Below are 10,567 nucleotides of genomic sequence, written 5' to 3'. Positions count from 1 at the left end.
GATTCCCACGGGGGGCCAGTATGAAAATGTATGCACTCACTAACTGTAAGTCGCTCTGGATAAGAGCGGCTGCTAAATTACTTAAATGTAGATTGGACCTTTAAATATAGTCCTAATTGAAATTGTGCATGCTGATCTTTCTTTCCTTTTCTACAACTTGCCGTGCTTGAATGAGAACGTTTATCTCGTCCACCCTACAACACCAGACACCAATACGCGCGTACACGCTCACAGACGCAAAACATGCACGGCATCTCGTCAAAACAGCACGGGGGCGAGCATGCATGCTCCTGGAATGACTCCCGCGGCATAGGTCGCTAGCGCATCGCACGACTGCACCAAAATGCCTGTTTGGTCAGTCCAGGCTGGAAAATCAACAATGATATAGACTATGGTTTTTATTGCTGATAGGCTATACAGTTGATCAATGCTATATCCACCTCATTCTATTATAAGCAACACGATCAGGAGAGAGAACGGTGAGTAGCGTGCGATGGATGTGTGTGTGTACAGTCAGTGAACTTTACTGTATGGGTAGGCTATTTATGGTCGATTTTTTAAAGGTATGCTTGTCTGTTGATTGGGCAAGGTAAGAGCCTACATTCGCATTGTTTACATGGGTTTGTTTGTTTGCATATCCTGTAGCGCACATGTTCAAGTTCCCTACTCCACGTACGCACTGTAATGTAGGCTACGTCCCTCCCTGTGACATGGACGTCGTGTTCTATGGGGATACATTTCCTTTGTGTAGGCTAGCCTGTAGGCTACGCATTAACAATTGTATAACAAATATATATGAAGCAAGGAGATTATTCTGTAGCCTAAGGGGTTCTCATAAATTAATTAAGTAAATGCCTTCGTTTGCAAATGAAAGCGATCGATCTGTGGATTATGGAAGGGAAGGAACCTCAGCCGCTCTGCAAGAACAAAAGCAGAATACCCAGACTGGCGTGGCTTGCGGGGCAGACAGTCCGAATGGAGTGTGTGTGTGTGTGTGGATCCTCTTGTCCTGCTATTATTATTTTTCTTAGATGTCATCCAAATATTGTAATCTTCAGTTACAATAATTTGGCTAAAGTATGTCATTGAGTAAATGGTACAAATGGAAATAGGGCATATGTTTTGTTAGTTGAATGAATTACTATTTTTTCAAAAATGGGGTTGTAGGTTCCTATTAAATTGTAACACACTAGGAACTACTTTAGAGTTACTATGTAAGATGTGCATACAGTCTATTTAGGTTTGAAAGGAGACTGGGTTCTGAAGCAATGTCATCTAGTAAGGCAAGGGAAAACATTCAATATCTACTGAAGAAAGAATACTGGAAGGACGCAGGGATATAGGTTTTAAGTTGAAGTGTATCTATTATTGAAAACATTAGTTTTTTCTTTCTCTTTTTTTATGTTCTAGATCAATACACAACAACAGAGTATCACAACCGCAATGACCATTCATTCACAATAATACAGTTTTATCCAATACAGTAATCAAAAATAATAAACTGGGTACCCAATAAAAATGTAAGTCGGTGCCCTCAATTTTCTCAGTTCAGTTCCTACCACGATGTACCAGTCAAATGTCCCTCTCTAGTTAGGTTAAAGGGTTAAGGTTAGGGAAGGGTTAGCTAACATGCTAAGTAGTTTCAAAGTAGCTCAAAAGTAGTATGTAGTTGCAAAGTTGCTAAAATACTAAAGTTGTCTGTGATGAGATTCAAACACACAACCTTTGGCTTGCTAGATGTTTGCATGTAGTTGCAAAGTTGCTAATTAGCTAAAATCCGTTATACGCCTACCCATCCACCCCGACCAACCACCCTACTTTCGTTTTTGCCTTAAAGGCATACTTCGGGATATTGGCAATGAAGCCCTTTATCTACTTCCCCACAGTCAGATGAACTTGTGGATACCATTTTTATGTCTCAGTGTTACACCATTGGAAGAGACCACATCTTTACTATCAATGGAAGGCACACTTGCAAAATATTTGTTATTTTTAATAAATGTTTTGTTTTATTTTATTTACATTGACAAAGGGCTACAAAGAAAGCAAAGAGGAATCACATTAACTGTCCCCCCCCGCCCCTGGCCCACAGTCAAGAAATTAAATAAATAAAAGAGCAGGATGCTAAACCTCCCTCCCTCAGACCCAGACCACCCCCCCCATACCCTCACACCCTTCCACCCTCCCTCCATTTTGCGCCATGCATTCACTCCACCGAAAGCTCCAATTGAGCTATATCAATGAAATACAGTAACCATTCATGTTTAGACAATGAATGGGGAGGTTTCCATCGACAGGCAACCATTTTTAAGGCTGCTGTGAGGCCAGACAGCGATAATCACTTTTCCTGTAAAGACAGATCCAATTCGGAGGTGTCATTGAGGAGTAAAATCTGCGGTAAACATGGAATATGTTTAGAGAGAATTGTGGAAAGCATATTGAAGACTAGTGTCCAGAATTGGGATACGTCAGGGCACTCACGGACCATATGCATGAAGGTACTGTTCGCGAAACTATGTGGAGATATGGGATCAGAGCATGATAATGGTCTGTTTCACACGAGGCTTGGTGGTTAATTGAGGGGAGAGTGTTGGAAAGAGAGAGGAACTGGTATCAACTGTTTTACTACAGGGGTACCAAATCAAATTAACATTTTATTTGTCACATACACGTGTTTAACAGATGTTATAGCGGGTGAAGCTAAATGTTTGCGCTTCTAGCTCCGACAGTGCAGTAATATCTAACAAGTAATATCTTAACAATTTCACAACATATACCTAATACACACAAAACTAGTAAGGAATGGAATTTAAGAAAATATACATAAATGGACAAGCAATGACAGAGCGGCATGGACTAAGATACAGTAGAATATTATAGAATAGAATGCAGTATATGCATATGAGATCAGTAGTGCAAGATATATAAACATTATTAAAGTGACTGTAAACATTATTAAAGTGACTAGTGTTCCATTTCTTAAAGTGGCCAGTGATTTCAATAGGCAGCAGCAGCCTCTAATGTGCTAGTGATGGCTATTTAACAGTCTGATGGCCTTGAGATAGAAGCTGTTTTTCATTCTCTCGGTCCCAGCTTTGATGCACCTGTACTGACCTCGCCTTCTGGATGATAGCGGGGTGAACAGGCATTGGCTCGGGTGGTTGATGTCCTTGATTATCTTTTTGGCCTTCCTGTGACATCGGGTGCTGAATGTGTCTTGGAGGGCGGGTAGTTTGGCCCAAATAATGCGTTCGGCAGACCTTACCACCCTCTGGAGAGCCCTGCGGTTGCAGGCGGTGCAGTTGCCGTACCAGGTGGTGATACAGCCCGACAGGATGCTCTCAATTGTGCATCTGTAAAAGTTTGTGTGGGTCTTAGGTGCCAAGACAAATTTCTTCAGCCTCCTGAGGTTGAAGAGGCACTGTTGCGCCTTCTTCACCACGCTGTCTGCGTGGGTGGACCATTTCAGTTTGTCAGTGATGTGTATGCCAAGGAACTTGAAGCATTCCACCTTCTCCACTGCGGTCCCGTCGATGTGGATAGTGGGGTGCACCCTCTGCTGTTTCTTGAAGTCCACGATCATCTCCTTTGTTTTGTTGACGTTGAGTGAGAGGTTATTTCCCTGGCACCACACTCCCAGAGCCCTCACCTCCTCCCTGTAGGTGGTCTCGTCATTGTTGGTAATCAAGCCTACTACTGTTGTGTCGCCTGCAAACTTGATGATTGAGTTGGAGGCGTGCTTGGCCACGCAGTCATGGGTGAACAGGGAGTACAGGAGGGGGCTGAGCACGCACCCTTGTGGGGCCCTAGTGTTGAGGATCAGCGAAGTGGAGATGATGTTTCCTACCTTCACCACCTGGGGGCGGCCCGTCAGGAAAGCCAGGACCCAGTTGCACAGGGCGGTGTTCAGACACAGGGCCTCGAGCTTGATGATGAGCTTGGAGGGTACTATGGTGTTGAATGCTGAGCTATAGTCAATGAACAGCATTCTTACATAGGTATTCCTCTTGTCCAGATGGGATAGGGCAGTGTGCAGTGGGATGGCGATTGCATCGTCTGTGGATCTATTGGGGCGGTAAGCAAATTGAAGTGGGTCCAGGGTGACAGGTAAGGTAGAGGTGATATGATCCTTGACTAGTCTCTCAAAGCACTTCATGATGACAGAGGTGAGTGCTACAGGGCGATAGTCATTTAGTTCAGTTACCTTTGCTTTCTTGGGTACAGGAACAATGGTGGCCATCTTGAAGCATGTGGGAACAGCAGACTGGGAAAGGGAGAGATTGAATATGTCTATAAACACACCAGCCAGCTGGTCTGCGCATGCTCTGAGGACGCGGCTAGGGATGCCGTCTGGGCCTGCAGCCTTGCGGGGGTTAACATGCTTAAATGTCTTAATCACGTCGGCCACGGAGAAGGATAGGCCACAGTTCTTGGTAGTGGGCCTCGTCAGTGGCACTGTGTTATCCTCAAAGCGGGTGTTTAGTTTGTCTGGAAGCGAGATGTCGGTGTTGGCGACGTGGTTTGTTTTCCTGTTGTAGTCCGTGATTGTCTGTAGACCCTGCCACATACGTCTCGTGTCTGAGATGTTGAATTGCGACTCCACTTTGTCTCAATACTGATGTTTTGCCAGTTTAATTGCCTTGCGGAGTGAGTAGCTACACTGTTTGTATTCTGCCATATTCCAAGTCACCTTGCCATGGTTGAATGCGGTGGTTCGCGCTTTCAGATTGGCGTGAATACTGCCATCTATCCACGGTTTCTGGTTAGGGTAGGTTTTAATAGTCACAGTGGGCACAACATCACCTATACCCTTCCTGATAAACTCAGTCACCGTTTCAGTGTATTCGTCTAAATTATTTTCGGAAGCTACCCGGAACATATCCCAGTCCGCGTGATCAAAACAATCTTGAAGCGTGGATTCCGATTGGTCAGACCAGCGTTGAATAGTCCTTAGCACGGGTATTTCCTGTTTGAGTTTCTGCCAATTGGAAGGGAGGAGCAAAATAGAGTCATGGTCAGATGTGCCAAAAGGAGGGCGGGGGAGGGCCTTATAACCATCCCGGAAGTTCGAATAGCAATGGTCGAGGATTTTGGCAGTGCGAGTACAACAGTCGATATGTTGATAGAACTTCGGCAGCCTAGTCCTCAAATTTGCTTTGTTAAAATCCCCGGCTACAATAAATGCAGCCTCAGGATATGTGTCTTCCAGTTTGCATAAAGTCCAGTGAAGTGCTTTGAGGGCCGTCGTGGTATCGGCTTGAGGGGGGATATACACGGCCATGTAAATAAAATAAAATAATCTTGGGAGATAATACGGTCGGCATTTGATTGTGAGATATTCTAGGTCGGGTGAACAAAAGGACTTGAGTTCCTGTATGTTACTACAATTACACCATGAGTCGTTAATCATGAAACACACACCTCCGCCCTTCTGCTTCCAGGAGAGATATTTATTCCTGTTTGCGCGATGAACTGAGAACCCCTCTGGCTGGACCGATTTCGACAGAATATCGCAAGAGAGCCATGTTTCTGTGAAATAAAGTATGTTACAGGCCTTGATGTCTCTCTGGAAAGAAATCCTTGCCCGGATTTCGTCGATCTTGTTAACCAAAGACTGAACATTAGCGAGTAGTATACTTGGAAGCGGTGGGTGGTGTGCGCGCCTCCTAAGTCGAACCAGCAGGCCGCTCCGAGTGCCTCTCCTCCGCTGGCGATGTTTTGGGTCAGCCGCTGGAATCAGTTCAGTTGCCCTGGGGAGAGCAAACAAAGGATCTGCTTCGGGAAAGTCGTATTCCTGGTCGTAATGCTGAGTTACCGTCACTCTGATATCCAAGTTTCCCCCAGCTGTATGTAATGATACAAAACACTTTCTGAGCTAATAATGTAAAAAAGAATACATAAAAAAAACAAAATACTGCAAAGTTTCCTAAGAGATAGTCGCGAGGCCGCCATCTTCGTCGGCGCCAGGTTTTTAATCCAGGTGGTGCCATTGGATAATCTCCCATATTAATTAGAGTTAAAAGGGCAAACTTGCCCCAGTTAATTTTATAGCCTGAAATGTGGCTGAATTCAGAAAAAATGTCAAGAATATGAGGTAGAGATTGCTGTGTATTTTAAAGAAAAAGCAGGATATTGTCAGCATAAAGGGATATGTAATGTTTGGTGTCATGTACAGTGATTGGTGTGTGAATATTGGATTGGCGGACCGTCTGGGCAACAGGTTCCAAGTATAAGGCAAATAACAGAGGAGAGAGCGGACAGCCTTGCCGTGTGCCACGGGACAGAGCGAAATGTGAGGAGCAATTCTTGCCCGTCAACACCATCACAGAGGAATTGGCATATAGAAGTTGAATCATATCTATGAAACCTTTTTCCGAACTATCCACAAGTACTGCCACTCGAGGCGATCTAAAGCCTTTTCTGCGTCCAGAGAGACCAGGGCCCTGAATGTCATTAGCGTTAGTAGTTCCCGAGTTGTTAACTGTGTCAATGACATGTAGGAGACGGCGGACATTATCAGAGGCTAAACACGTTTTTATTAAGCCAGTGATGAGTGTGTCAAGTAGGGTTCAAGGCGAGAGGCCAAAACTTTAGCGAATGCTTTGTCAGAATTCAAAGTGATAAAGGACGATAACTGAAACATTGTGTCTTTTTTTGTAAGAAGAGAAATTGAGCCTCCCGAGTGGGGCAGCGGTAATAAAAAACGATCTAAAAATGATAGGGGTCAAAATTATTGGTACCCCTGTTTTCAGTATTCCAGCACCCTACCCTTGCGAGGATAACGACACTGAGCCTTTTTATCAAATGTTTTATGAGATTGGAAAACACATTGGGAGAGATCTTAGACCATTCCTCCATACAGAATCATTCCAGATCCTTGATATCCTTAGTATGCGCTTATGGACTGCCCTCTTCAATTCAAACCACTTGTTTTCAATGGGGTTTCAAGTCTGGAGACTGAGGTGGCCATTACAAAATGTTGATTTTGTGGTCAATTTTGATGTGTGCTTGGGGTTATTGTCTAGCTGGAAGATCCACTTGTGGCCAAGTGTCAGCCTCCTGGCCGAGGCAACCAGGTTTTTGGCAAAAATGTCCTGGTACTGGGTAAAGTTCATGATGCCGTTGACCTTAACAAGGGCCACAGGACCAGTGGAAGTAAAATAGCCCCATAACATCAAAGATACACCACCATATTTTACCGTAGGTATGAGGTACCTTTTTGCATATGCTTCTGTTTTTCAAAGCCAAACTCACCAATGGTGTGTGTGGCCAAAGAGCTCTATTTGCCAAAGAAATGACATCATTTGGATCTTTCTTTAATGGAGGCCTCTCCAACATAATCCAGGTAGAATCAGGAATTTCCCAGGGCAGCTGTCTAGGCCCCTTACTTTTTTAAATCTTTACTAATGACATGCCACTGGCCTTGAGTAAATCCAGTGCATGCGGATGACTCAACACTATACACATCAGCTACTACAGCGAGTGAAATCACTGCAACACTTAACAAAGAGCTGCAGTTAGTTTCAGAATGGGTGGCAAGGAATAAGTTAGTCCTAAATATTTAAAAAACAAATCATTGTATTTGGTACAAATCATTCACTAAACCCTAAACCTCAACTAAATCTTGTAATAAATAATGTGGAAATTGAGCAAGTTGAGGAGACTAAACTGCTTGGATTAACCCTGGATTGTAAACTGTCAATGTCAAAACATGTTGATACAACAGTAGCTATGATAGGGAGAAGTCTGTCCATAATAAAGCACTGCACTGCCTTTTTAACAACACTATCAACAAGGCAGGTCCTATAGGCTCTAGTTTTGACGCACCTGGACTACTGTTCAGTCGTGTGGTCAGGTGCCACAAAGAGGGACTAGCTCACAGCTCGGACACCCATGCATACCCCACAAGACATGCCTCCAAAGGTTTCTTCACAATCCCCAAGTCAAGAACAGACTATGGGAGGCGCACAGTACTATATACAATTGAAGTCGCAAGTTTACATACACTTAGGACAGAGTCATTAAAACTCGTTTTTCAACCACTCCACAAATTTCTTGTTAACAAACTATAGATTTGGCAAGTCGGTTAGGACATCTACTTTGTGCATGAAACAAGTAATCTTTCCAACAATTGTTTACAGACAGATTATTTCACTTATAATTCACTGTATCACAATTCCAGTGGGTCAGAAGTTTACCTACATTAAGTTGACTGCTTTAAACAGCTTGGAAAATTCCAGAAAAGAATGTCATGGCTTTAGAAGCTTCTGATAGGATAATTGACATCATTTGAGTCAATTGGAGGTGTACCTGGGGATGTATTTCAAGGACTACCTTCAAACTCGGTGCCTCTTTGCTTGACATCATGGGAAAATCAAAATAAATCAGTCAAGACCTCAGAAAATGAATTGTAGACCTCCACAAGTCAGGTTCATCCTTGGGAGCAATTTTCAAATGCCTGAAGGTACCACGTTCATCTGTACAAACAATAGGACGCAAGTATAAACACCATGCGACCACGCAGCCGTCATACCGCTCAGGAAGGAGACGCGTTCTGTCTCCTAGAGATGAACGTACTTTGGTGCGAAAAGTGCAAATTAATCCCAGAACAACAGCGAAGGACCTTGTGAAGATGCTGGATGAAACAGGTATAAAAGTATCTGTATCCACATTAAAACGAGTCCTATATCGACATAACCAGAAAGGCCGCTCAGCAAGGAAGAAGCCACTTCTCCAAAACCGCCATAAAAAAGCCAGACTACGGTTTGCAACTGCACATGGGGACAAAGATTGTACTTTTTGGAGAAATATCCTCTGGTCTGATGAAACAAAAATAGAAATGTTTGGCCATAATGACCATCGTTATGTTTGGAGGAAAAAGGGGAAGGATTGCAAGCCAAAGAACACCATCCCAACCGTGAAGCACGGGGGTGGCAGCATCATGCTGTGGGGGTGCTTTGCTGCAGGAGGGACTGTTGAACTTCACAAAATAGATGGCATCATGAGGAAGGAAAATTATGTGGATATATTGAAGCAACATCTCAAGACATCAGTCAGAAAGTTAAAGCTCGGTAGCAAATGGGTCTTCCAAATGGACAATGACCCTAAGCATACTTCCAAAGTTCTGGCAAAATGGCTTAAGGACAACAAAGTCAAGGTATTGGAGTGGCCATCACAAAGCCCTGACCTCAATACTATAGAACATTTCTGGGCAGAACTGAAAAAGCTTGTGCGAGGAAGGAGGCCTACAAACCTGACTCAGTTACACCAGCTCTGTCAGGAGGAATGGGCCAAAAACTTATTGTGGGAAGCTTGTGGAAGGCTACCTGAAACGTTTGACCCAAGTTAAACAATTTAAAGGCAATGCTACCAAATACTAATTGAGTGTGTGTAAACTTCTGACCCAATGGGAATGTGATGAAAGAAATAAAAGCTGAAATAAATCATTCTCTCTACTATTATTCTGACATTTCACATTCTTAAAATAAAGTGGTGATCCTAACTGACCTAAGACAGGGAATTTTTACTAGGATTAAATGTCAGGAATTGTGAAAAATTGAGTTTAAATGTATTTAACTAAGGTGTATGTAAACTTCTGACTTCAACTGTAGAGCCATGGCTACATGGAACTCTATTCCACTGATGCAAGCAGTAGAATCAGATATTTATTTTTTTTACAGATAAAAATGCACCTTATGGAACAGCGGGGACTGTGAAGAGACACACACACAGGCACACATACACATGATAAGACACGCACTTTACACACACGTACACATAGATGTTGTATTGTAAATATGTGATAGTGGAGTAGTGGCCTGAGGGAACACACTAAATGTATTGGATAAGGTGTAATGTCATGTAAAATTTTAAATGGTATATAACTGCCTTAATGTTGCTGGACCCCAGGAAGAGAATCATTAATAAATACAAAATACACATTTAGTGCAAGATATCTACGTGCTCGTTCCTGTCATGTAGTGAACGCGCGCTCCGAAGCAAGTAGGATGAGTGGCTGTATGCGCTTACCATGAGTTATTTTGATAACAGTGAAAATACATCGATCAAATCCATGCATCAGAAGTTAGAAAGCATCCAAAATTACAAGTTAGATCTATTAGACCTCGTTGTAGTTTCATTTCTCTCTTTCAATACATTTCTTTGCAAACCAGAAAATGTTGTGTGCTAAAGATGACAAAGTAGACAGAAGGTCACAAGTGCCTCCTTAAAAGCGTCCTGGGTTCTAACCAAAGACAACATGCACTTCACAGACACGGAGGTATTTAAAAAGTGCATGGTGACAGTTTTGGAGGAATTGGCTACAGACAAGTCTATGGATAGCATAATTGCATCTGTCAAACAGGTGCCCCTGTCTGCGTCAACAGTCGGCCGCCACATCCATGCGCTGGCGGATGATGTGCATACGATTGTTCTGGAGGATTGTTAATGAGAGTACTAACACCGATGTAGCACAGTTATATGTCTGTTATTTTGATGGAAATGAATTTAAAGAAGCGCTACTGGCACTGATTCCCTTCGAATTACACACCACCGGGGACATCATATT

The 10,567-nt window shown here is 43.2% G+C and overlaps 1 protein-coding gene across 1 annotated transcript in view; it reads left to right on the top strand.

The window, feature by feature from the left end:
* Positions 1 to 263: 263 nt before the first annotated feature.
* The window catches only part of LOC121532182 (proline-rich protein 5-like), a 46,603-nt gene continuing 36,299 nt past the window's right edge, over positions 264 to 10,567 (top strand). Inside the window, exon 1 of the mRNA XM_041837951.2 lies at positions 264 to 479. The gene's annotated coding sequence lies outside the window, so the exon portion shown is untranslated. The remainder of the gene's footprint in view (positions 480 to 10,567) is intronic.

The sequence above is a fragment of the Coregonus clupeaformis genome, chromosome 19 (genome assembly GCF_020615455.1).
Source record: "Coregonus clupeaformis isolate EN_2021a chromosome 19, ASM2061545v1, whole genome shotgun sequence".
Lineage (NCBI taxonomy): Eukaryota > Metazoa > Chordata > Actinopteri > Salmoniformes > Salmonidae > Coregonus > Coregonus clupeaformis.
This window is presented reverse-complemented; position numbering and strand designations above follow the sequence as displayed.